The sequence below is a fragment of the Amblyomma americanum genome, chromosome 1 (genome assembly GCF_052857255.1).
Source record: "Amblyomma americanum isolate KBUSLIRL-KWMA chromosome 1, ASM5285725v1, whole genome shotgun sequence".
Classification (NCBI taxonomy): domain Eukaryota; kingdom Metazoa; phylum Arthropoda; class Arachnida; order Ixodida; family Ixodidae; genus Amblyomma; species Amblyomma americanum.
This window is the reverse complement of record NC_135497.1, coordinates 272,013,261-272,039,949: the sequence shown is the minus strand read 5'-3', so window position 1 is coordinate 272,039,949 and position 26,689 is coordinate 272,013,261. Positions and strand designations below refer to the sequence as shown.

Below are 26,689 nucleotides of genomic sequence, written 5' to 3'. Positions count from 1 at the left end.
GCCACCGGTGCAATGGCGTATCAACCAACCCAGTCCTCCCCCTTCCAGGAACCACTGACAACAGACGCCCAGCCATGCGAGGCAGTCTGGTCTTAAGAGTTACATAAAATGACATTAAGAATTAAAAGGCAGAGGAAAGCGACGAACGCGTGGCGCGCGTCATCTGCCGCCGCAGACGCAACGTCGCACTCTCACTTCCCCGCACGCAGCAGCTCCGTTTCTGGGGCGGATCGGGCGCGGCGCCGACTCGCGCAGAGCCTAGAGGGGGACTATGCGAGCGGAGGTAGGTGGACGCTCGGGGGCGGCGGGGGAGGAAGCGGTGCGCCGCCGTCCCAGAAGGATCTTCTTCCACGAAGAGCGCCTAATGAGAGGAGCCCACACCGCGACGCGTGGTTCTTCGTTTCATCGTTACGTGCTGGCCGCTCTCTTTCTTTACCGCGCGTGGAGGCAGTCCTTTGCAGCAAAACACAGCAAGGGCGCGGAGGGGGTGAGAGACGCGTCCTCTCGGCGGCGTGCAACCGCATCGGGCAGGCAAGAAGGAAACAGAAGAAACGCGCGGTTCATCCGGCGCGCCAGGCGCCCAGCCGACCGAGGTCGCGAGCAACCACTGCTTCCGTCGTTGATGCATGCGAGCGGTGGCCAGGGCAGGGTGGCCGAGCCGGGCACTGAGCTGCCTCGCTGCTCGAGAACTGCGGTCTCGCGAAGCGCAGCTTTCCGGAAAAGAGGGCACCCGAGGGAACAGCCGCGCTCTCGTCGCTGTTGTTGCTCCCGCGTTCCAAACTCTGGCGCGAGTGCTGGCGAGCGCGTCGGCGCCTGCGGCACATCAACAGCAGCGGTGCTTGCATTGCACTGGCTTCTCGCTGTCGGTGCTTCTCCCTCCGGCTCCACTTCTATGCGCCCTTGCTCTTGTTTTCATTCCTCGGCGCCCACAGGCGATGAGTAGGCAACTGGAAAGGAAGAGCAGATAAAAACAACAGCAACAACTTGGAAGCGGTCTGTTTCGCCCGGAGCCGGCCGCGGAGGAAGGAAAACGTGAAGGAGGGAAGCAGCGCCGCTTGAAGACGCGCGCAGGCACAGACGGACCGAATGGCGCCGTGCCGCCGCGGCCTCTTCCTCGCATTCTGTCCCCCGGTTCGAGTTTCCGTTTTTCTGACTTCTTCTTTGGGTTGTTTCGAAGAGCGGAAGGACGAAAGATAGAGGGAGATAGGGGGCAGGGCTAAAGAAAAATAAAAGTGAGGATGACCCTGGACCTAAAATGAATGCACGCCAGTGGCTTTGATAGCGACAATGCCGTGGTCGTTAGGGTGCACAAAGCGAGTCCGCAGAATGGCTCGGTCGGACGTATGCGAGCGATCCCGCGCGTATTCCTCGCGCCGCGCGAGCGCCCGCCGTGTGAAATAAAAGCCCCCGCAGCGGGTATAGCCCGGCGGCGCTCAAGTCTTTTGTGGCGCTCGAGCCGCCGCTTTGTACCGCCCTTATCGGGGCTGCGCCCTGGGCCCTGGCCGGGTCCCAGATTGAAAACTTCCCCTCCCAATCCCCAACCACTTTCCCGGCGCCAGGAGAGCTGGATTTTCGTCGATGTACGATCCGAGCGCCGAGGTTTATTTATTTATCCGCTCCGTACGCCCCGGGAAAATAAATGTACTTAACGCCGGCACCTGCTTTCATTGTCAGCTGTGCTGAACTTTCTTCCGGTAATTTATTCATGATTTTCTCGCCAATAGCGTTGTTACGTAATCAACGCACGAACTCACATTTTACACCTAAGCAGCAGCGCTGATGCGTCGTGCAATCAATCATGGTCTCACAATTAGCGTATTCACTCGCCCATTATGAATGGTCTCTTTTTGTTAGAAGAGAAAATGGTAACGGTGCGTGGTGAATCGACTGGGCACTGTATGAGATCGTTAGCAGCCCTTACGGCTTGCGTGAGGCAAAAGAGCGTAGATATATGCAAACGTCGGTTATCGCCAACAAAAATGTACGCTACGTACTGTACGGTGCCCAACTTTGCTGAGCATAGTGGTGCTACGAACGAACGATGTTGCTGGCTCCTTTTTCTTAATTGAAAAGTCACGAACAACTTACAAAAGACAGCAAATTGCGGCACTGTCGTCAGCAATGTAATATTCCGAGCCAGTTAATTTCGCGCGGCTGTGTATAGTATGCGTGCCGTGTAGAGGAGCTATGAAGTGCCTTAAAGAGGTCATAACGCTGTCATAACGGAAAAAAAAGTAGAGTTGATTAGGTCACATTAACAAAGAAACAAAGTGAAGTGACGAAAAGAGAAAGTAACGACGCGAATTAGTAAAAAAAGAAGCACAATCTCGCTGTGCATTTCATAAATTAGACGCAGTCTGTGTTTACGTCCGCAACAACTGCGTTGCATCTTTCAGTTTAAGCATGCATACCTAAACTGCCTGGAAAGTCACCTGTCAGGCACCTAGTTGTCCATACAGTTCTGACCCCGCTGTTGCGTGAGGCGGGACAACAGGAAGTCAGGGCACAGTGCGGCCGTTTCTTTCGGCACTTTTTATTTATTTCGTTCTGTTTTCCCTGACGTCCACATTGATCGCTAGTAGAAAGCATACTGATTAACCGAACTTTATTACCGGGAATGAAGATGTTATAAGAAGTCCTTATTGTTTGCAAGCATCTTTAAGTGACGTTTACCGCCAAGGTGTGGTTCCTATAAAATTACAGCATCGTTACGGTATCCATTTGACGAGGCAACTCTCCTGACACGCTCGGTTCCACCCGTGGTAAGCTGACCTATACAGAAATTTGTCGCCTCTATAATTATCGCGTGCACGTGTTACCACTGCGTCCGGGATATCAAGAAGTGTCAGACTTCTGCAGCCAGGTTATGTAGGTGGATACGAAAGCAGCATAATTTCCTTTCTAACTCTTTTATCTTTTCCTTCATTGATTCCAGCAGTTTTTTGCGAAATAAAGCGAACAAAAATGAAAGAAAACGCTGGATAGAGCAAACTTCTTTTTTTTAAATTTTATTCAGCCAAGGCATAAAACGTACAAACGGGACGGTCACTTTTTCAGTACAGAAGAGGAAGAAGGTAAGTGCGCTCGTGCATGCAGGGGTATGCGTTGCACTTGGGAGCAACCTGCAAATAGTCACCGCCTGGTTATGGCCAATCGCCCTTGTGGGAATGTGCCATTTTTTTGAGGCAAACAACAACAACTTGGGAGCAGAAGCATAAAACAAAACAAGATACGGGAGTAACAAAGCAGAGATCAAGCTTCCGAGTCACAAAGGAAACATCGTTCTCACGAGGCGGTCGCAAATTGACAAAACAGCAAGAAGAGGAAAATAAAGAAGCGTGCGTAGGGGGGTACCCAGTCCGGTGAACGCGAAACCCGGCGAGTGGCGCCTGACATGTATGCGGACAGCTACAGCTACAGATGTAGCTACAGTGAAAAAATGACGCAGAACACACACACACACACACACACACACACACACACACACACACACACACACACACACACACACACACACACACACACACACACACACACACACACACACACACACACACACACACACACACACACACACACACACACACACACACACACACACACACACACACACACACACACACACACACACACACACACACACACACACACACACACACACACACACACACACACACACACACACACACACACACACACACACACACACACACACACACACACACACACACACACACACACACACACACACACACACACACACACACACACACACACACACACACACACACACACACACACACACACACACACACACACACACACACACACACACACACACACACACACACACACACACACACACACACACACACACACACACACACACACACACACACACACACACACACACACACACACACACACACACACACACACACACACACACACACACACACACACACACACACACACACACACACACACACACACACACACACACACACACACACACACACACACACACACACACACACACACACACACACACACACACACACACACACACACACACACACACACACACACACACACACACACACACACACACACACACACACACACACACACACACACACACACACACACACACACACACACACACACACACACACACACACACACACACACACACACACACACACACACACACACACACACACACACACACACACACACACACACACACACACACACACACACACACACACACACACACACACACACACACACACACACACACACACACACACACACACACACACACACAAGAGATGAACACAAGCGGTTATGCTCGAACCATTTCTGTCTCCTAAGTGTTTATTTTTTAAAGCTAGAATTATTATGATATCAGACGTGCACAAGTGAGCAGCCACGCGTCAGGCTGATGGTAACGCTCCATTACGCAATAGATGGCACACAACCAGTTTTAATAGACGCCATCTTGGATTCGAGCAACCGAAACTATGCCGCCATTTTGTCCCCTGACGTCATACTCACATAGTTCCACTTCTATCCTCCATATTGGACCGTGACGTCATCGTTGGCACGTGGCAGGTGGTTGTTTCTACAATGCTATTGTAGATGGCGCTACAAGTCTCAATGCGAGATGCGCTGTTTTCTAGCTGCAGCCACAGATGGCGCTTTGATCTCAGGGTGGTAGGAGACCTCACGAAATCTCGAAACGTGATGAGTAGTTGCTGCCACAGATGGCGCTGTGATCAAGGGTGGTAGCAGACCCCACGAAATCTCGGAACGTGATGAGTAGGAGCTAACGCTCTTAAAACAAAAAGTAACGCTTTCACTTCGCGAAATGAGCGATATTAAGCTCACGTTTAAGAGTACATGCGTGATGTATAAGAATTCCATCGTACACCATGTATTTCGCCTTGTGTCGAGGTTACCCATGTGACGCACTGAACAAGAGCGCACCTTGCCCCCCAATGCAAGAGTTTCTCAAGACGCGCGGACTTGGGATATAGTCTCAGCACGTCTTTTATTCTCATGAATCATAAACGCACCCTCGGGTGAAACCGCGGGCTCGGTCAAGCGGCGTCTTGCGCACCTGCCGACCCTGCACACTTACGGGCTTGTACCTGTGGTTGATTCCTTCGTGACGAGAATCGAAATCAACGGAATAATACTCCGCAAAATTCTCTTCCCACCAGAGGAGGTGCGGTGAGACAAACCGACGGTCGTTACACAACCTGACGGCCCTCCACTGTCGTCGGGCGTTCCCGGCCGCTGTGAGCCGAGTGGGAGAACAGCCTTGGCCTTAATTAAGCGGTGGAGTTACTCGCACGGAGCAAAACTCGAACCATAAGTTTCGTCCCGGCCGAAAGGTGCGTGGGGCAAAGTAAGCAATTAGAAACGCTCGAAAGATCACGGGCCGCGAGTTTATAATTCAGCAAAAAAAAAAAAAGGCACAACACTTGGCGCATGCGCACACAGCGGAATGTATACTGTCGCAACGGAATACATGTTTCCTTTCCCATTTTTTCCATCTTATGCCTGACTACGAATACGTTTTGCATTAACAATGATGCAAATACGTCTTCGATTAAATCTTTTGTGCAGTTGTGCACGTGCACGCTATCGCGTGCTGTCGTACTGTTTGCTCAAAAAGGACATCTAACAACGACAGCCTAAATTCAGCGCGCGTTTGCATAGATTATTAGTCACGGTCTCCGCAGCCAGTTGGGTCGATAAAATGTTATAACAAATTCCTAATAAGAACCGTACTCGCGCACACATTTGGAGTCCAACTTTGTATGGAAGTGTGTTTTATTTGGCTGCCGTTTCTTCATTTCGAAAGAAAAAGAGAATATCGTTCGAACTGTTATACTTCTGTCTGTATGCCTCTGACTGAAGTTGTTTTAACAGAGCCAGAAAAAATATAGTGCGAAGTTATCTCGTCTCCTCGAAGTAAAGCGCGCAAGTTCTACTCGGGCAATACAAAGCCACTTACCACATTCAGGAGGCACATGCGCCCTCAACCACCCAGTCGAGAAGGTTCTAAAGTCATCAGTGTGACCCGCTTTTTCAGACAGTGAAGCGCACGCCGCTCAAAAAGCAGTTGAGAAAATGGTATTTTTTTCTAACCCGGACTTTATTTTTTATTATTCTCTTGCCCGTGTTGTTTCCGGGTGTGAGCCAAAATAGCCCTGAGACCACTTGCTATCAAAAGGGGCGGGAAGGAGTTGCAGTCGCGTTGAAATAGACACAGCGGCGAAGGCGGTACAGGACGCGGACACAAGCAGAATGATAAGCACATCGCGATGAACTGGCGCCGGCCGCGCGGCAATACTCCGCACTTTTCCGGCGGACCTTCACGCTTTCCGGAATCCTCCGGATACACGCGTACAGCCGGCTTTTTAACGCTGCATACATCTGTGTCAGCGCGTCCGTGTTTCACGCTCCGGAACGATCGCCAACAGGACAGCAGCGCCCTTCCGGAAGAAAGCGGTACTTGGCACACCGAAACAACGCTTAGCAATCGACCCTGAAACCAGCCACACCAGCTGTAAATTGAATATGCGGGTTTTATGAGCGCGCAAAAGCGCGGCGACCAGACAAAGCTAAGCGCGCACATCCGTGTATGGGGAACTTGCGCTGAAGTTTGCGGTGCCGATTGCAGCGCCATAACACACTGCCTAGCGAGAAGAGCAAGCAGTTTTGGGTAGTACTCTTAGAACCTTTCCGCGCCCCCTTCAGGCGCTTATTGGCGTGAGCCTCCGCGCTCTGTCGAAGGCGCACGTGCCATGCGTCAGCTATCTGGGCTATGCCGGGAGAAGCTAGGCAACGAATGCTGTTGGCCAAACGCAGAACGTGTTCTGGCGTTTGCAGCGGCCCAAGCGGCTGACAAAAGCAGTTTTGAGTCTCCGAATGGAACAATTGCAGTGCCACCTTGGCAGCGCAGGTTCCCCATACAGTTCGTTCGTCACTGGTTGACGCCTGTGCACTGTCCAGCCACGGTACCCGGCGGAACGGTAACCAAAGAGAGCACCGTGAACGACCCTGGTTTTGGCTGACCATAATTTCGAAGGAGATAATGGTTGATGCGCTGGCTCATCACACGTAGTTGCGGGTATACGAAGACAAATACCACGATCGTTCTCTCACTGTGGACTCAGGCCCCTCGCCCTCCATTTTTCCCCGGCTTCTCGGGCACTAAACGCCATATATGATGCATCGGCGTGTGGCTTGAGAATATTGCGACGTAAGTGGGTGGGTTGCATCAGAATTGACCGCAACACGATTCTGTTGTTCTGGCGTCCGGAGCATAAGTAATTTGGGGCCGCAGTAAATGTAGCACAAATGTGACACCGAAAAACTGACTTAAGGTCACAAAAGGCGAGCTAAGTTCCACAGCGTCGCGCATAAGGGTACTACGATACCAAAACCATATTCTGTTGCCTTCCTTCGTGAATTTGTGACTTAAATCATATCACTTACTCGCCATGCCCCCTTTTCTTCGCTCGCGCGCCGAAATAGGCCTAGCGGGCCTCCTGACAGTTACTGGTTCGTTAAGGTACATTACTCTCTTGTCCTACGATTCTGATTCCCTTTACCGCCTTAGCGCTTTCTATCCTGCAACGAAATGGGTCATCACTCACCAGTATAGCGAAACGCCGAGTGCCCCGTGATGGACCAGTTCTGCGCGCCTCCTTACTGTCGAACATCGCAATTCGCGGCAGTAATTATCCTAATCGATACCACCTTATAACGGCCGCGTTACTTGATCGGTCGTCTTCTGATCGCATTCTCTGCCGCGGCGGCTGCAACTCGGCAGTTACTCGGCAGTTGTCGGCGGGTGGCCTAGCCCTTTGGGCTTTGCCTAATGAACCCGGGGGCCCTTTATCTCGGCCTGAGCCGCGGATGGCCGATCGGCTGACACGGTTCGTGCGCTGTGTTGCGTAGCCATGCAGGGGACGCCACTCGAATCACCCTGCAGTGCAGTGCAGCGCGTGCGTCGTCGAAATGGCGGAGAAACCACGCGCGGCCCGCGTCCACTCATGAGGGCAGCCATGAATTCGGGTCGCGGGTGACAGCGGCTTTGAAATATTGCCCGATAATCAGTTTCCGGATTGCCGTGCGCGACCATCGCTCTTTCGTGGCCGCGCTTAGCTGTCCGCTCACGGGGTGCAGCGCGGATACTTTTCGGCGTGCCTTTAAAAAAGCGGCCCACGAAAATGCGCCGCTCTCTGTCGTTCATCATTCTTGTTCGTTTTCGCGCAGTGCAAGCACTCGAGCGCGCGGAGCGGCTGCTGCTCTGCTGAAACTTCTTGGCGCTCATTGAAAAACCGCACGTAATCGATTTGACGGGCGCACCATTAAGACCCGAACACGCGGCTTTGCTGGTGTTGATTCTTTATTTTTGCTCTCTCCCTCTCTTGCCTCCCCCGTCGAAAGAGTTGCCGGCTACGATGCATGCAAATGACTCACGCGCACTCGCATACCGCATAACTTAGGACCGCGTGGCAGGCCTGCCGCTTCCCGAGGCTGCCTTTGCAGTGGGTAACAATAGACCTCAACAGAACAAGCGCCGTGGTAGATGCATCGTGTCAGAGCCGGTCGGAGGGACAGTTAACGCGGCATTGTGTGGTGCATTGTTTCTAAGGAGAATGCTCAACATAAATTATGAAAACATACGATGGAAAGTGAACCGATTTGACGCCGCACGCACCGTCGACTGCACGCCATTCTATGTGCGCGTGTGTGAATGTGTGTGGGAGAGAGCAAGAAATAAAACAGTTTTAGATGCTGATTTATTTAGGAGAGAACGAATTATATGCCACATCGTAATACACGTTACTAATAGGATGCAAAAAATAAAGCAAGCAGATAAGAAATAGCATAAAAAAAGATATGATGGAAGGCATTTCCATCTAGATAATCACGTGCGAAACGCTAAAGGAAAAGTTGATGGCTGGCACACGCGTCTTGATAAGAATGCTTTCGACTGACCGCTAAAAACAGAACTGCGTTCACCAAAGTTACTGATCCGGAGTTCCTGGGTTCGAACCCGACCGCGGCGGCTGCGTTTTTATGGAGGAAAAACGCTAAGGCGCCCGTGTGCTGTGCGATGTCAGTGCACGTTAAAGATCCCCAGGTGGTCGAAATTATTCCGGAGCCCTCCACTACGGCACCTAATTCTTCCTTTCTTCTTTCACTCCCTCTCTTATCCCTTCCCTTACGGCGCGGTTCAGGTGTCCAACGATATATGAGACAGATACTGCGCCATTTCCTTTCCCCCCCCCCAAAAAAAAAACAATTATTATTCACCAAGGAGTGGAGTACATGAACTATTAGATTCAGTTATGTTCTGCAGCTGAAATCAAGAAGAGGAAATGGACATGGGCAGGGCGTGTTTAGTGCAGAGAACAGATCGCCCCTTAGGGTAGCGCAGTGGATTTCAAGGGAAGGCAAGCGTAACAGGGGGCGTCACAGGGTCCAGATTAGAGATGAGGTTAGGAGACCGGCTTGGATTGGATAAGGAAGCCGCAATTGATGCAGGACAGGGATAATTTGAGGTTGGCGGGAGAGGCCTTTGTACTACAGTGGACACAACCGGGATGACGATGGTGAAGAACAGGCGAGATAATTTTTGAGCACTCGAATAGCCCGGTAACAGCAATTGTGATATAGTATACAGCGCATCGAAGAATGCGAGTATGTGGAAATCCCGCCCCAAAGTAAATGCGGCTCATGAAAGGTGCTTGTATATCCTTCGTGGTGCCCTCTCTCAAGCAGGTTTTTTTTTTCTTCTTGTTCCCCTAGTGACTCTTGATGAAGACGACGCTACGGATGAAATAGCTTTGGTGCTTTGAGCTTCAGCATTTTCTGGGCACGTAGTATATTGTAGAGCTTAATACACGTGAACTCGAACCGAATTGACGCCTGCGGAGGGAGCTAGGGTAAACTGTATAAAACTTCTTGTATGCAAAGAGCTATATATAACTGCGTGCCGTCGAGAAAATGTTTCAGGGCTGGAAAGCTTAAGTTGCAGTAATAGAAAAACTTGTTACTGAATGTTTTGCGGCATTACGACAATCACCGATATGACTTTACTTGCCAAAAATATTCGGAGGTCGCAACAAAATTGGTGAACAGAGAATAATAGCCGGTATCCTTGAATTCTCAGCGTGCATTACGTAAGCGGCTCTATTATTTGCGTGGAGTGCATTACAGCGAATATTCAATTCATGATGACAACATGGATATCGCTGGCTATGTAACAATCTGCTGCTGCCTGGTTTTTGCTTGATGACATGTATATTAAACTTGTTTATTCTTCCTCTGTATTGCAAGAAATTTATTGTAAAAAGTTAGCGGTATACACTCACTCACTCACTCACTCACTCAATCAATCAATCAATTTGTTAAACATAGGCATATAGCCGGATGTAGGCTACAAATTTCACCTCTATTCTTCTGTGAGGATATTTTCTTCAGCTGCAACATTGGAGATTTACTGAGTAACCAAGGCAGAACATAATGACGTAATGACATAATGATAACATGTCATGCGTTTTCTGTCAGTAGGAAACCGGAATTTTTTTCTCCTTCGCTGTCTTATCTTTTCCTGCCCTCTATCCCTCTCTGTCTCTCTTTGTGAGTGGATGATACAAGTACAGCAAATGTGTACATCCTGAAAGAACCACATGGATCTCGATTGCGCAAAACATAAGCTCAACAAAACACAAATAAAAAAAATCATTGAACCTGCATTTACCAGCAATGGTGCCGACACATTTGTATGTCAGTGAGCTGTCAGAGCAGGCTTGAAATGAAGTAATCAACATGCCGCATGACTGATTTTTCTCTTTCTGCGTGTGTGTCCTTTGCGGGACCGATGCGTTAAGTGGGCCGCACAGATGCCGAACACAAGTGGAGCGTGACGAGAAGTGCGGAAGCAGGCAGCGCGTGTGCCGCGACGCGATGATTTCATTTGCATCTGCGCCGCGCAAACGCTGGCACCGCCGCCCTTCTCCTGAAGTGTTGCCAGTTAAGACCGTTGACTACATAAATCAGGACGCCGGTCGGCGTAACTAAGCTTGTATACGTTACATTCTAAACTACGGCGTCAACCTTTACTGGCCTTAGCGAGCGCAACACGACAACCGCGAAATAAAGAGGACGACCCACGAGCGCTGTTTCTCTCATGGCTGTCTTCTTGAGGTCACCATTCATGCGGTTCTCACGATGAAAAGACCGGCTAGTCGGGGCTTCGCTTCCTTCTGCGCTTCGCCACTGAAGTTGCATTCCCGAAATAGCCACATTGAGTAGCGAGCAAGTGAAAAAAACTTTATTCAACACACCTGCCTCTTCTTACCTTCCCAGTTGTTCCCTGGGACATGGCGCGCCTGGACTGTCTCACATATTGTTGTCACTTAAGGGGAACTACTGCTGGCGCGAGCCTATCAAGCGCCCAAGAGAGAGAGAGAGAGGTCAGAGAGAGTATTTATGTTCAAAACTTCACACCGTAGAGCTTTGCGTGACTGGCCGGCACTTTTGCTGTCGTGCACCGGGCTATCACAATTACCCAAAGCGCGAGCCAATCACCCTTATCAGCGACACGCTTTGTTAGTTCGGCCTTTGAATCGTTATCGCTACACCTGTACCTTCCATTCAATCGTGCTAGCGAATCGCGAGACGGAGGATAGCTTATTTGGAGCCTATAGGCGTGTTCTCTGGCTCCCGTTTCATAATTTTTGTGACGCGACTGACGTAGTACAGTGTGTGTATTTGAGTGACGAGCGAATTTACGCCCTCTCTGAATCACGGGCACACCGGAAGAGGTAGCTGGGCGTTTGCGACAAAGCCGATTGAGATTGTGTTGTAGGCTTTTCGGAGACGCCCCCCCCCCCCCCCCCCCCCCCATATCACTCGCATGACAAATTTATCTTATCACAGGAAAATTCATTCATATAGAAATCCCTTCATAAAAGGTCTAAAGTTAGGTTTTACAAATTTAAAGCAACAAAGTAAGCTATGCCGGCTGCGCTAGCTTTATCCGCAACATTACCTGGCTAGGCAGAGAGATTAAAGTGTAAATTTCACACAGGTGTGGCTAATCTTTCGTTCCTTCCGGTGCATTAAGTAGCTCATTAATTGCAAACTTCATGGCACGCCTTCCAGCGTTGAAGGTATAACTGGTGTCTAATAGTCACCCATTTTGTAAAATGCTCCAAATGAGCGCATCGATTGCAACACCCAATCTCGAAATTGGTCCTCATCGCCTTTTTATGAACACCCGAAGGCAGAAAACGGAGTCCTTTCCTCGATCACTTTTCTACTAGCGAAAAGCGGCCAGTGGGCTTTGCGATTGAAAAGCAGGCCTGCATCGGTGAAAAGCTTCCTTTTCTTTCTATTTTTTTTGCGCTCTACGCCCGTATGTGCTTGTTCACGCTTCATGTGTTTATGAAAGAACGTCCATTATATGCTATGTTCTACCTTAAGTACAGGAAAGTGTTGGCACTGAACTCCAGAGAAACCATTATACAATCCGTGGGCTTTAAGTCATAACGAGTCTCCTGCCGTCGTTTATACCCTTCAGTACAAAGCTGAATGGCGGACATCTAAAGCACATCGCACTGTTTGCTATGACGCTAACGGTAATGCATCTATGCACAGTCTAAATGTGCGCGCAGTTTTTCGCCTGAGATAAGAATGAATAACGGCAATAAGCGTTAGCCATCAGCCTCCCCAAACGCACACAAGCTCATCTTTCATTATGAGATAAAAGCTCCAATCGTTGCATTCACTTTGATAGAACAGGTTTCACATTTTACCATATATACTGTCATATTCATTTATTTGAGTCGCGCAGTGTTGCATAGCACGCCAAGGATAAGGAGAGAGGGCGACTCTTTAATATTGATTGCAGAGGTCTGCCTGGTCGTATGTCTGGCGGGCTACTCCAAATGGCAGTGATAAAGTATGAAGTGATACACATGGTTGCAAATACCACACTCACAGTGCCGCTCACAGACGCACTGCAGCACGCACGCGCACGCTTAGCAGTATCCACCGCAGCAGCTGAGAGCGCCGACTAAGTGGCTGCTGGCCGTCGCGTTTTCATCTCGCCGCGAGCAAAGTTGAGACCCGAAATAAGGTCGAATCGGGCGCTGCCATTTTTCGCGGTCGTCACGATTTGTCCTCGCCTGGCGTGGCGCCCGATCACGGCGCGCTCGTAATTCTAAAGACAATCGGGGCCGGCATTAAATTTTAAGCAGCGCCTCCTGTCGTCGCCGCGACGGCTGCAGCTAGTCGCTTTCTTTTATGTTCTCTTCTGCCTACTGCTTCTGAACGCAGCCTTGAAACTTGTGGAGCGCGCCAGATACCATCGTCTTGCCTTTACGGCCGGACAAGCAGGAAGACAGGCACGGCCACTGCTCCGCTCTGGCGTGCACCCTGTGGGTTACCGGGCCACTGTCGTCCAGCCGCAAGCACCTTCGCGGAACAGCGGAAAAGTAGCGCAATACCTCAGCCAGCAAATGCAAAAGGTCTTTGACAAGCCTGTGGGTTGCGGGTTGGGCGCTGGTTAGTTAGCTACACGTCTTCCCCCGATATAGCCGCAGGGAGTGGAAGGTGCTTCAACGCATAGTACTCAGCATGTGTTAAGCGTGCTGACACTTTTATTTTACAGCGCAGAAACTGATACCTATCGCACGCCTCTGATACAGCATAAATATATTATGCTTAAGTTTCCCAACGCTTGCGCCTTATTCGCGGTCTATAGTCAGATACAAGTCAACAATGCTGCGGCGAATGCATGCCCCTCATACGAGCCCTCCAGCCTATGGCGTCTACCGGTTCCCATAAATATAGTGCACTAGATTTAATACCCATAATGCCGCGGTTGCAATCCGGCAGAGGCTAGGCAAGAGAGAAAAGGAGACGGTCCTTTGTCCCCGCGCCGTGGGAGTGGGCTCCTCAGCAGCGACCCTGTTTCCGCCCCCGCCCCCCCTTTCATCTCTCCGCGCCCCTAGGAACAAGAGGGTGTTGCCCTAGGCCCACTCCCCCCGGCGCGGGGACAAATGACCGTCTCCTTTGCGGCCGCAACATCATGGGAGCCAGTCGACGGCACTAGCTAGAGGGCCCTCCTTTGAGGGGCATTCACCGCTGCATTCTTGACTTGTATCCGACTATAAGTAACGAGAAATCATTATAAAATTTTAATGCGCTGGCGCATTTTCCGCTTACGAAGGAACGACCACTGCACCGGCTCGAAGCCAGCCTCTATCGGAACTTCGGAGGAGATGGGGTGCGTTCTCACTTGCTGTTCGTTGTGGTGCCGGGACTGATTTTTTTTTTGTTTTCACGAAAGGACCGTCGCCGAGCAACATGGAGGAACCACAGCGGTCGGTGACGAACTTCCCATCAAAAAAATAGAAAGTCTGTCGGGACCAGGAAGCACCCGTAAGGCAGGGCGTGATACTTTTCATGTGCGGGGCTTTCCGAAGCACCGCTAATATGTATGGATACAGTTTTCCAGGGAATGCTTGGCAAACTTCGTGCAGCGAGCTGCCATGGTGCACTCTTTACGAAGCCAGGGCACAGTGCGTCACTGAACGGACGCGAAGTAACGTGCATCATTTGTTATATCACTGGTACATTTCTTGCTCGGTCTCGTCATCACTGCCGAGAGCTCGGAGAAAATATAACCACTCCACATTTCTTTTTTCGGGCTTTGTTGCTTTCAACTTCTCGCAGAGAAGAGCGAAAGAGTTCGATCGATAAACGCGTTGCTTTCGCTAAACGGCGGGGAAATCTGTATTAGTTTCTATGAATGCAATTATATATATTTTTTTCTGCCACGATATTGAGGCGAACGATATTTATGATGAGCACATGTGCAACAACCCTCTTTTCGCACATGTTTCCTTTCAAATCTACGATCGGACATGTTATTATTAGTGTCGTATTTCCATATTTACAGCCCTTCGGTATGATCAAATGTAAACATTCAAGTTAAATGTGCTCGTAAGTTTCGAACACATATATGTTAGAGGAAATGAGCGAGTAGCATTAGGCATCTTTCGGATAAATGCAGAGATCAGAACGAAGGACACAAGCAGTGACTACCACGGCCGAAATATACTACTCTGTGCGCATGGTCTGTGCATATCCATAAATCACGTAGGGGTAATATGGCAGTTCGTGCGAAAAGAAAAAAAAAAACTTTATATGATTCAATAATTCAGAATGGGGTTGAAGTCTTACTATAATTGTTGCCCAGTGCCCACAAGCGTTCGTTTCTACTGTTCACAGAAATGAGAATATAAAGTACTGCCCGCTGCTTGTCGTAGAGATATATGAAGCGCATAGGACAGCCCCCACGCGTGTCTCCGTGCAGCTGCCGGCGGTGAAGCTACAGCCCACAAGTGGTTGAGGGCAGAACAACATGGAACACCTGGGCATGGACTAACTTCGCGCCGTACGTGTCAATCAAGTGCTAAAACAACGCCGATGGAATCTCAGCATGCGTCGCTCACCATTGTTCGCCTCGCGAGAATCTGAAGGAGGTTTTCATTTTCGCTCAAACTGAGAGGATAAAAAAAAAAGCAACGGTGTGTGGCTAGTGGGCGCCAAATCTCGCGCGTGTCGCCACGACGCCTGGTAGCAGTCATTGGAGCTCCACTTCTATGGGCTCCGCCCCTGCAGTTCCGCTAACTTGATCGATCGAGATCGATGGGGCGACAAACGCGAACACCACGTGCTCCCGTCCCGTTTATCTGCCCTTGCAGTGTACGCCCGTTCAAATTTCCTTGCTTCAAAAATGCGCAGTTTTTGGAGCAGGGAAACTGACGAAATCTGTCCCTCAGCTATTGGCTCCAGGCGGCGCCGTAAATAGCGTCTAATCAACGTCGAATCATATCTAATAGCGCAGCATTCTGTCGTGCGCTCGGGCTTTCTCTCATAACGCCGACTGTTTTGCATCACCAGCGCCGAATGCGGGCACCGGCTGCGTGCACCAGGTTCCCCTTCGAGCAGCCGCACTCTTCGCGACTGCGGCGCGCGGAAACGGTGCGGCTCGCTCGAGTGTCAAACACGCCGGTCTGGCCGCGCAGTGAAACGGGCAAACAGCTCGCGCGCAGCAGCCGAGCGGCGCACTCACCGGTTCAGGGCAGCGGGCGGCAGCAGCGCCGAGGCATCCAGTAGTGATGGAGGTCAAGTCGGCACGCACGCGCCGGCGTGTGGCGCGGCCGCGAGTAACGGTCTCGGCAGACCGGCGCACGTGCGCCCGCGCGCTCGGCGACGACCCGGCCGGGGGTAAACAACGAGGCGGCGAGCGGGCGGCGGCAGCGGCGGCTACAGCGGCCGTGCGTCCTGGCGCTCCGAGTGGGCGCGAGCGCATCAATGAGCGACGGCGAGTGCGCGCCACGGCCACAGACGGCGCTGCCTCCCCGCTGTCTGGCCTGCCCGGCACACGACTCGTCTGGCAGGGCGTTGTTGTTTTGCTGGGGGCCTCCTCCTCCTCCTCCCCCCCCCCGCCGCCGCCGCGTCGTCGCGCAGTCGGGACCAGGATTAGAAGAGCCGGAGGAGGGTAGCGGCCGCTGCTCCCCATCTTCCGCGGCCCCCGTCGTTGCTCATCGCGCGCCCCGCGTCGTGCGGAAGATGCTCGCTCATCTTTGCGGGCCCGCCGAACGAGACGGATCCCAGTGGCCGGCCGGAGAGCGCGGCCCTTCCTTTGTGTACGGGCGGCCCGTTTCCTTGACTAACGATAACGCGCTTCCAGGAAACAGGGCTCGCGACCCACCGTCCGTCATTTGTCGTCCTTTCCTTCCTGGACATATGACCCGTTGCCACCGCGGGTCACTGACCGAGTCTGCAGTGGAGTTGGAAACAGCGCGTCGCGCACCACAAAAACCATTCGTCTCGCGTATAATTTATCGTTTTTCATTCCCCAGTCGTCACGCCGTAGCAGTTGTATAGTTTTCGCTGAATTGGGAATAACGGAAGAAGAAATCTACAGGCCAACGCAATAGGGCCGAGCTTTCCGAGCAATATGCATTGTCCTGGGCACGTTTTGTTATGCTCTGTTGTCAGTACGCTTCCCTGAAGGCCTCGTTTTTTTCACTTGTCGTTTCTGCTCTTGAATCGAGTATTTTTGTGTGTGTGTGTGGGAGGGGGAGGAGGTATGGCGCAGAGTAATACATTTCGGCTTGGGTATACCTTATTGTAATGCACTAATTCGGCCAACAGTGTATGCTAGGGCAGGGCTGCACAAAAAGGCTGAGAAATGAGAAATGGACCATGACTGCAGTGCCTTCCCTCGGTGCTGTTGCTTCTCTAGTCGTAGTAGCCGCCAATATTTTACTCGCACAGACCATGCTGTGATGAGAAGCGGGAAAGATACCGTTAAGGAACACAAGACACAAACATGTGGCGGGGTTTCACTCCTAACGGCCGCTGACAGCATGAAACTGCATTGGTATTCAAATCAAACCAATTATTTGATCCAAATAATCGAGTTAGCTAGGCACCCGATAAAATTCTGTCGCAGAATGCGTTGCTTAAGGTAAAACACCGAAAAATATTTGTCTCTCAGTAGAAGAAAACTGGTGTCACATTTGCATCGCCATTCTCTCTTCTTATTCGCTGAAAAGGAAGGTTAAAATGGCGGCTCTGGTGCTATTGTGCCGATAGCTTTCGTGCAGGCTTCGTTAATTCCATACTTCTTCGGCAGCATACCAGAGATACTCCGGTTGTCCGTCAGGCAGCTAGCAGGCAACCAGACTGCTATTAATGACGTAAATGTGTGCTTCGCACAGGGAAGATCGCCGCGACAGCGATACACGCATACACTAGGACAGCAACTTGGCCATGCTGGTTACTCATTTGAGACGGAACAGCGCTTGTCTCATGTCCCGATGTTTTGAGCTGTTCCATCACAAATGCATACACTAGGTTCACTTTTCTTCTCCAAAAAGTAACGCGTTTTTGCGGCCTATGTTATTTTCAGTGTAATATATACCATGTTTAAAGGAAAAGTGGCTTTATGGTCTATGGGTTGCATGCTCGCCTCCGCACCTTCAGAAACAATTTTATTTTTTCTGCTTTCCTGTAAATGTCATTATCTAATGGCCTACTCCTGACTTCATGCGAGAGCATGGTGACGTCACTGAGGAATTCCGTGCCACACATGCTGACGGGTGGCACACGACTGCTTTTTCTGGTTCACACGCAAGCGACTGACCGAATTGAGCGATTGAGCGGCGCGTCGCGGCGAAAAATTTCCAACTTGTTTGAACCTCGTCGCTCGAGCATCGCAGGTTTTTGCGCCGCGGCGACAGAATCGCGATGCTTTCGCTTGCACGCGAAACAGAATTAATGGGACATATAATGCTTTCGCGTTAAAGGGCCAGAGTAGATTTTCCGCACAAGACTGAATTCCGTTCTTCGAGGATCACTGATCCGTCGAAGCGGAGCCGCCGAAAGACCCTTCTGCCAAGCATTTCACCTCAGAAGAGCCGAGCCCCAGACCGTAGGGAGGTTTGTGTCCATGTATTGGAAAGCCGGTAGATGCCCGGTGGTACTAGGGATCGAACCCAGCACCTTCCGCATGCGAGGCGGATGCTCAAACCATTATGCCTCCGCTGCAGTCGCCGAATGGTATGACCATTAAAGCGTTAAAGTGCAAGTCTTATCAAGAAGCTGCGATGTGCAGCAGATAGCCATAAAGTAAGGCGATAAAGAGAGAAGAGTGAGTTGTGGGAACGCCATGAAAACATCATGTACTCGTATAATGGAAAGCCGTATCGTGCACAGCCTTGGTAGAAAGATTTCAGGTTAGCATTGTTGCCGCTGGACTACCCGTGCAGCTGGAAATATGCGTCAATCTCTCCAAATTCTTGGATGGTGCAAAAAAGAGCTCCCGTTCTCAGCCGTCTGCCACTCTGGGTGCCCTAAGAGGACAAATGCTCGGATAAACTGCGAATCTGGGAACTTTTGACCGAGACTCTACACATAAGTCCAACCAGAATCATTAGAGCTTATCAACACATTTATCGAAATGTTCGTTACATAAGGGCACAGCGAAACACAGTTTTTTTTCTGCGTGCAGGCATGCGATATCTGTATTACTAACGACAGATATATATATATATATATATATATATATATATATATATATATATATATATATATATATATATATATATATATATATATATATATATATATATATATATATATATATATATATATATATATATATATATATATATACGAGTCGCATGGGCCAGCCACGAATAACATTGCTGCATTTTAACACTGCTTTCTTCTAATAATGCTGCTCAGATAAAGTAGAAGCGATCAAGACAGACGGAACTACACAGTTATTCCAATATTTATCGTGCATGATTGCGTCACAGGCCAGGCGACCATAAATAACCTGCTCTCCTTTCGTTCTCTATACCTTTCTTCTTTGTCCGACTGCAAAATAGCAGGCTTAGTTCTGTGGCGGCGATCATATCCATATATTTTTCCTCAGAGGCAAACATGCTCCAGACGTCCGCGATATTTGTTTGCTTTCAAAGACGTCTTTTGCCCGTGATTGTTTATGCTACTATTGCAGCATTCGTTGCTCTTATTTTAGCTTGCACGTCTCGAGAACGGTCAGTCACGTACGCGCAAATAGTTGGGCGCTTCTCCGAGGGGCAGCAAAAAAATACACTCGTGCAGTAAATGGGCTCACTGGGAGCCGACGGCACTAGAAGAGAATAATAACGCATCCAATAGCTGGACGTAATAAAGGGGGTGATGGGCTTTGACAGTCGATGTGGCAATGAAACCTGCTGCTCTTTTTTTTGTTTCTTTTTCGTAGCGAGTTCGCGCAGCGCGAAAGTGCCGCCCTTTGCGGACCTCGCGCGACAAGCAAAGCGCGGCACTTGTCTCAAATTGGGATCCTCGGCACGCGGCTCCACTAACGGCGTCGGCAACTGGGCCACGTCCCGGCCGCGTCTCGGCTGCGGTTTGCTCCGCCAACAAAGCCCCGAGACGGAGGAGGGCCACGGCGAATGTTTTGCGATGCTCTCGACGCCTTTTCTGCTGCCCGGTCGTCTCTCTCGAGGCAGGCAGGTGGCCTGTCGTCTTCGTCGTCTCCCGCTCGGCAGTAATGGCCTGGGTTCGCACCGTGGGGCTGCACCGAAATAGGCCGCGCCGCGGGACCCCGCTTCACTCCGTCGCAGAGACGTTCCGTGCAGCGTCGCAGACGCACACATCCAGTTATAAAATGGAAGGCGTTGGAAGAGCGCGCTTGGCTGCCTTGGAACTAGAATTCGCCTCGTATATGCGGCGCTATCCCGTCTCTTCCGCCACGGAAGCTCGGGAGGGGAGGTCGCGAGAGGCAACCTGAACTAGATGAGTGTCAACTGGACGCGGCACTACATTCCCTCGCGTAGGAACCAACCATGGACAGCGCCTTTCCCGTCGCCCAGCTTCGGCCGTGCTGCGCGCAAATGGTGCGGCTGCGGACCAGCAATCCGCAGCCGCGCATCATTGCGGCGCGGGTCATCGCTTTGTTTGGCTGACCCGCCGCCGCCGGCTGCGGCGGGCGGGCATTTCGACAGACCGCGCCGCTACCGCAGGCGCGGCGAGCGCCTTTACCCTTCCTTCTCGCTGGTCCCCTCCTCTTCGGCGAACTTCGCACCTGATGAAACATTTAAGGGCGCTATTTCGAGGTTTTCGCGCCCGCTGCCTGTCTGCGCTGCGCCTCTTTTGTTGCTGTCATTCCGGGGCCCCGTGCTTTCAGGTGCTCTCCCGCTCACCGCTGCCACTGTTGTTCAAAGTTGCCACTGTTTGCACGCCGAGCTCTCTACTCGCGCGCTTGCACTTTTGTGGCCTTCGCGTTGTTTCTGTCTGCCATGTTAGGGAACGACCCGTGTCGAAAGGTATCGCCTGATGAAAGGACCCTTTCGCTCCTGTCTAGCGCATCGAAGTGGGCGGGCTTCTTCGTGGAAACTCGCCGGCTTGTTGGGGCTCTTTTAGCGCCGCAAGAGAGCTCGAGTTGCTCTCGCGGGGTATTGGTTTTGAAGCGACCCCCCTCCCCCTCCCGGCCTCTTTTTTTTTTTTCGTGCAGACGGGCGTGTTTTATTTGCTGCGAATTACAAAGACGGCTTCTAAACTTCGCACCTTTGTAACTTACGGTGCCGTCGTCCAAGTTTGGTGTTCTAGCTTTCTTAAGAAGTGTAGTCTTGGTTTGAGATTCTTATCTTGCTTCATTTTACTGCGAACAGAATACTACATATCATCAACAGGCTTGACTTGCTCAGTTGTATACGGTGGAAGACAGTGACGCGCAAATGGAACGTCAGCATCCAAAAGCGGGCAACCAGCGCCAAGTGGACTAAAGCATCAACGTCACCACTACTACCACCACCACCACCAGGTATACGCTGTCATATAATCTCCCTTTGTAATCACTATATAAAAAGGAAGTAGAAACATCTACACGTTTGATCTACACGTTTGATAAATGTTCAACAATATTTTTTGGCTCAAATATGTAGTAATATTCCGTAATAGGCCACTGACTTCCAATAAGCAGCAAACACTCCTTGCCTATCACTAAGTAAAGGCTACCGATTTTTCTTCTCTCTTTCTGAACAGCGGCCACATCGATTCAGCCGCCGCGGTGGCTGAGTGGTTATGGCGCTCGGCTGCTGGCCCGAAAGACGCGGGCTCGATCCCGGCCGCGGCGGCCGAATTTCGATGGAGGCGAAATTCTAGAGGCCCGTGTGCTGTGCGATGTCAGTGCACGTTAAAGAACCCCAGGTGGTCGAAATTTCCGGAGCCCTTCACTACGGCGTCCCTCATAGCCTGAGTCGCTTTGTACGTTAAACCCCTATAAACCAAACCAAACCACATCGATTTGTTGATTTGATTCTTTTAAACTTTGAAGATAGCATAAATAAGTCCTGTTTTATTTTTTCCTGTATATCTTTTCCAAACGCCCAATCTCTGTTTAAATTGAATATTTAAGGGCAAATTAGAATGGCCAAACCTTCTCCACAAGTTCTGGCCGTCTTTTCACTGGAGTTCAGTAGTATAATGCATCTCTGTTATCCGCGTTTTTTTTTTAGAACTTGGAAAATTGTTTTGCGAACGTTACATTCCTACAAAACCTGATTTTGCCGCGTTAATCGGGCTAAAAGCATCTTTTCGTTAAAAAATGAAATTGTTACGAGCTAGGCTTCATTACGTTAAGTTTGTTTGTAACAGTAACTTATTCTTTACGGAAATTTCCTGTAAAGATAGCCATGACATTCCTTGTTTGCTCTATAATTGCTTTATTTTCGTACGTAGGTTTCGTGTGGGAGGCGCGGTTCTCTTGGGATTGATGGAAGCTCTGCGCAAAAATTGATAAACTCGGTTGCGAGGGAAGATAGTTCAGCCAAGATCCAAATATTTTATAAGAGCCAGCGACGGTCCATGAAGGAAGCATAGGATTCTGATCGCTGCAGAATGACGAACGATAGCCGCCGCTTCCTGTTTCCTTTCAAGCTTGCTTTCTATTTTTATATCAGAAATAGCCTGGCTTGTGGGAACGGGCGTGCTGTTGTGGAGTGCGGTCGTTATGGCTTATTAAACTCACGAGGATCGAACGCAGGAAAACACTGCCGTGAAAAATAAAAGGTTCGGCACTATTTACCGTTCCCTCAGTACTGACTTCCGGTGAAAGGCCATTCATCAACAGCCGGAGTAACACCTTGTGAAAAATGCGGGGTCCTTCCAAAGAAAGATCAGTTTGTTTTGTTCTGCTCTGGGGCATTTGTTTTTCCGCAAAGAGATTCTAAATGCACTTTCAAGAAGCAAACCCTCTTCAGCTCTAAGCGGGCGTGCTGGCAATTTCATTTTCTTGGGATGATGAATGGACCTGTGTGAGGCGAAACTATCGAGATTTTGCCAGTACTTGATAATAAAAAGAAACGCTGAAGACCGTCACACAAGGGTGCAAACGAAACCTATAATGGCTTTCACACATTCGTCAGAAGTAACAGGGACAACAAAACAAAGGTGCATGTGCCAGAATGTTATAAATTTCAGCGTATATCTTATGCGAATCGCCGCCTTTCTGACGAATATTTCGTTCTTTGTATAAACGCCTGCCCAAGGCGCAGGCTAGAGGTAAAAGTTGCGCATTTTAAAATCAAAATGCAGTGGTTTTCGCCCGAGAGGTGTGATATGTTTTTCTAGTATAAAAGGCCGTACAAAGGAGTAGAACTTTCGCGTTGTATTTCCTGAGGGTTCACGAACTGAGAGGCGCGCGGTAGCAAAACCACTCTTGAAGTTTTCGAGGCCACTGGCCTTGTCAGGGAGGGGTAGGAGCCACATTTACTTTCTTACTACGAATCAGGCGCAGTGAATCAACTCAGCTCAATAGTGTTCAATGTATTATTCAACTGTTGCTCTGGGACATACAATATATGTAATGCAAGGGGAGGTGTAAGAGCATAAAGCTGATGGGGAATCTACTGTCAGAGGTACACCGAACAAGTGCGTACGTGAAAAGCATCACATAATAAAGAAACTGGATCTGTAACATGGTCACAGATTTATTTGATTTATTACATGTCAAGAATACAGTTAGAAAGGAAACAGATGTTTGTTTTTTAAAGTAAGTAAGGATAAGGCTGTAAGATAAGCAATCAACCTGCCATTATTAGTCGTGTTAGTGGTAACGAAATACTGCGATTTGAGACAATCGCCGTCATAATTAATCTAAGGCTAATGCCGCCTCCATCTCAACATCCTAACCACAACCAGCACTCCCCGAGGCGCCTGCCTTTCGGGAGACTTCTTCAGCAGGTTTGACGCTGCGTTATTACCTCAGCCGCTCAAAATTGAACCAATGGGTCCATTTCTTTGTCGCCCCTAGAGGGGAAATGATAGAAAAGGTCAACTGCACTTCTGAGAAGTAACGTTTTGCTGAGTGTTGAAGCTCGTAGCGCAGCTTATGGTTCGGACAGAATTACTGTAGGGACCTACAGTTAACAAATGTGACTTAGCAGGTTTTCTTTCGGCTTTTGCACTCATTCACTGGAACCGTCAAAGACGCGGCGCCGCCACCACCGTCACAAATTTAAGGATAACTAATGTTTCGCTGGTTTTCTGTGAAATGTTCGCAAATCTATAACGTGTAAAGACTTCATCTATGTTTCTGCCTTCTACCAAGCGGCCAAAGATGTGTCGAGAATGTGGTTAAAGTATTATTACAAACCTGTAGGAAGCCGCACTGCGCAATAGTGGAGTGTTTTGGCCCAAGGCCTGACCTGGACCTGGATGTGATTCACTATCCGTGGATCTCCGTTCCAAAATATCGGCGCGCATCTAGTTTGTGCGCGTAGTTTGTCCGACACCTACTGGCTATAAGTGGAGTGTTTTTGGCAGTTTATGAAAAGTCGTTCTAAGCCAAAAACTTAATATCCGCAGGAAGGCATACCGCTCTCAATCTTACTATTCTTTTGCGGGGGAAAAGGTGCCTCTGAATTGCTCCTTCAACAAAGCGGACGATCCTATTTGGTGTCACAAGATTAACTTCTGTGAGAAAAAAAAACTTGCAGACTTCAGTGCCATTTTCGAATGCTTGCAAGACCGATCGGTGCGTGAAAGAAGTGTTCACGATGTTTCAACTTCGTACACACGAATTGTGGCGCATGTCATCCACTGTTGCATTCCAAGCCAGGGCTTCAAATGTTATGCAGTGAAAGGAAAGAGAGGGTCTTTCCGTGTGCACTGCGCATATAAACCGCGATTACGTGAAAGCAGGCCATCGGCACTCACGAAAAAGAGCTGTACATGGCTTGGCCTGCAGGTGAAGAAAGCTAGCTGCGAGCGGAATGCTGCCCTTAAGTGTGTCTTTGGTGGGTTCCTTATGTGTACATTCAACATCTCAATTCCGTAAAATAAGGCACAAAACGCTATCCTAGTTTCTAAGCATTGATTTTCTGGTCACGGTCTGAGAGGCGGACCGGGTTATTCTGAGCACCCGCTGACTTCGAGCTGTGGCCTCCGCAATAGCAGAATTGCTTGGTACGCAATTAAGTAGAATCTAATTTTCGTACCTCTTTTGTGTAGAAGTCTTGCATATTTCAAGAAAAAAATAAACTGCTTGCTACCTAGCGTAGGAACAATCCTTTCAGCAAAATATGCGATGCCGCGAACTGCTAAGGAATACGCAGTGAAGGGACCCTGCTTTTAAACCTGCGATGCACGAGGTCGACAGACTCGCGCGAAGTGCTGCTGTTCTTGACGACGTGACCTGAGACAGCTTTGGGAGCTTTCTTTTTTTTTCAAGCTGGAATAGGAAATGGAGGGTAAAGGCGCTATTTTGCTATGAACCGTCCGTCGACACTTCAATGTGATCGTGCTAGGTAAGGCAGATAATACGCGTTATAGAAAAACACCAATAATTTAGATGCATTTACCGACATATCGCATTTACAGGCGGCTGAAACACAAGTTGAAAGCTGAAAGGATACGAAACTTCTGCGGTGCAATATTAGTTTTTTTTACGCTGCTAATTAGGCACTGTTATTTAGTTTAATGCAAATACGTGTTCCCTATCACATTCTAGAAGTGCCCGACAGAGTGCATGATTGGCATGCCAAATGGCTGAGCAACTGAAAACGAGTTTGGCTGCACTCTACATTTACCGAATTCTTGGCGGTTAGCTGCAGCACTTCGATTCAAACACGAAGGAGGCTGGCAAATAGTTGCTGAAGGCCCGGTTTCGAGGATCAGTGCAAATCACCAAGGAGAGACGTAGGAAACGATATTCTCTGCTTGATGGTCGCTCGGTGCACACGTAATAATTATGATATTGCAGCACTCCAGCTCATGACTTTGTAATGGCTAAGGACCCTGACGACACAGTTGGCGGGTACTTACAGCGCCCCAATTTCGCTGTATAGCCCATTACTGCTATTTGTCGAGACATGGGAATTTGTTTTCGTGCACAACTTGTAAATTACTCGAGTTGAGCAAAAGTAAATATTTCTTCTGATGTTACTAAATTAGAAAGTTGAGGGATCAGACATCCTCGTTAGACAATGTTATACCTGTAACATTTAAATTGACATTGATACGAATTCATATTCTGGCTGCATGTTTTAGAATAAGCTATACAAAACACCATTTGGTCATTCAACCCAGATATAAAGATCTTCATTATCGCCAGCGTCAACAAGGTATGCATCCGTTGTTAAAGACCTAACCCAATGATCTCCAATCAGTTCTGTCCAGGGTCAGCCGCGGGCACGCACGAAATCTCAGCATGTCTCCTAACCTCTTCTTTCTACTGGATAATCTGCCATCTGCGGCTGCGTTCACCTTTTCTTGGAACCATCTCTGCTGTCCTACGAAGTCATGGGTTATAAATTCTCCCGAGAAACTCCATTTCCTCCTCTTGACTTCCACTAAGATATCATTTGCTTCAGTTTTTCTCTGGTCTGGTTCATGTTACTGCCAGGACCCTTGTTTGTTTGTGAAATTTAAGAACAGAAAAAGAAAAAAACTCCGGCTGGTGCCGACGGTGTTCGCGCTGAATATCCGCGGATTTAAGTTACAGACTGCGCGCCGTGGTTTAAAGAGCACTGAATCCCTTTAACTAAGCCAGCAT

The 26,689-nt window shown here is 49.4% G+C and overlaps 1 protein-coding gene across 2 annotated transcripts in view; it reads right to left on the bottom strand.

Moving 5' to 3' along the window:
* LOC144115076 (protein NDNF-like) overlaps positions 1 to 16,471 on the bottom strand; it is a 178,968-nt gene extending 162,497 nt beyond the window's left edge. For both annotated transcript variants that reach the window (XM_077649215.1, XM_077649216.1), the window contains exon 1: positions 16,184 to 16,471. The gene's annotated coding sequence lies outside the window, so the exon portion shown is untranslated. The remainder of the gene's footprint in view (positions 1 to 16,183) is intronic.
* Positions 16,472 to 26,689: the final 10,218 nt, after the last annotated feature.